Source organism: Corvus brachyrhynchos, unplaced genomic scaffold (genome assembly GCF_000691975.1).
Source record: "Corvus brachyrhynchos isolate BGI_N302 unplaced genomic scaffold, ASM69197v1 scaffold166, whole genome shotgun sequence".
In the NCBI taxonomy this organism is placed as follows: domain Eukaryota; kingdom Metazoa; phylum Chordata; class Aves; order Passeriformes; family Corvidae; genus Corvus; species Corvus brachyrhynchos.
Window position 1 is genome coordinate 908677 of NW_008239671.1, and position 1674 is coordinate 910350.

A 1674-nucleotide genomic window follows, 5' to 3' on the forward strand; every position below is an offset into this window, starting at 1 on the left:
GGGGCTGTAGATGTGCCCGGGGGGAGCAGGGACCCCCTCTGTCGCCCCGTCCCCTCCTCGGAGCCGAGGCGAGAGCCTGGGAACCTGTGGCTGCCAGCAGCCCCCCAGGCCAGATGGTCTCTGCTCCAGAGGAGGGTGTTGGGATGCTGGACGCTCCACACCCTCCTGGGCATCCCCCTGGGCATTCTCTGAGTTCCTCCTCAGCATCCCCCTGATCATCCCCTTGAACATCCCCGAGCACTCCCCGAGCACCCCCGAGCATCCCCCCCCAAGCATTCCCTGAGCACCCCCTGAGCATCCCAATGCTCTTCCCCACGTGGGGAGCTGGGGAAGGAGGACAAGGCCTGCCAGTGAGCCAGGCACGGACAGTGCTGCACATCAACAACCTCTTCCCTCTGCTCCACACCCCGTGAATGCCCGTACAGCTCCGTGCACCACGGACTGGGAGAGGAGCAGGCAGCTGCCAGCAGGAAGGCTGCAGGGAGATGTGCAGTGGAGGTAGGAAGGGCGGGCACAGCTGTAGCGGGGAATTTTATGGCATTTTCTGCCCCACAGCACAGTCCACGGGAGGGGGGCGGAATGCCAGCAGCCTCCTGGATTCCAGCTGGGAGCCAGCGGCTGCAGTCCCAGCCGGGGGATGCCACTTGCCCCGCGGGATAACCTTTGGCAACTCCCTCAGCTCTCCGCGCTCTGCTTCCAACACCCTCCAGCGCATCCTTCATCCTCAAAACTGCTCCGGCGGCGGATTGTGCCAGCACGGAGCCCTCCAGGGAGGAGCTGGCACTACCAGGGAGCGCAAGGCACCCCCAGTTTGGGGCAGGCAGGGCTGGGAGGCTGCTCCATCCCGCGCCGTTCGCTCGGCCGTGCCCTCTCTGGGCGGGCTCCGTGCGCCGGGGTTTGTTTATGTGTGGCCCCGGTTGGAGCGGCGATCTGCCGTGGCTAAATATAGCAGCGATGCTGTCATCCGAGTTCAGCCTGGCTGGGGAATTTATTTTCTGCAAAGGCTGGGAGGCGAACGGGCGAAAACAGGCGTGGAAATGCCGGAGTGGTGTGATTCCCTGTCTGCGGTGTCCGGGCTCACGCAAGGGGAGCGGGCACCTTGTCCCGAGTGCCGGCCTTGTGATGGCAGCGGGGAAGAGGAGGAGTGTGTGGAGAGGCTGAAATTGTCCCCGTCGGCTCCCCGGGGCAGGGGGGGGCATTTAAAAAGCGGCTCAAGTGCCTGTGTGGCTTCATGTCTGCTTCCAGGGAAGAGATTCCTTCCTCCTCAAACTCTTCCTTGCTGGGTCACCGGGCTGGTGTCCCAAGGGATCAACTCCCAGCCCTCTCAGATCCAAAAAGAGCAGGGAGAGAAGCATCTGAAGGTCCAGCATCTGGCTGTAGATGTCTGGGAGAGAGCAGCAGCTTGTCCTACAAGAGGCGGGATTGGGAGAGCCCCCCCTTCCCTGGGGGCTGCAGCATCAGCCCCGGGCATCCCCTGCTGCTTCCATCACAGGGGCATCTCCATGATAAGGGCACCTTTGGTCACCCATCCCGAGGAAAAACAGGAAAAGAGGAAGGTCCCCTGACTTGCAAAAAAACCCCCAGGCAGATGGGGAGGGTGTTTGCCACATGCACTGTGAAAACCACGTTGCATCAGCAGTCGGAGGCACTCGCGTCTTGATAACCTCACGAGGA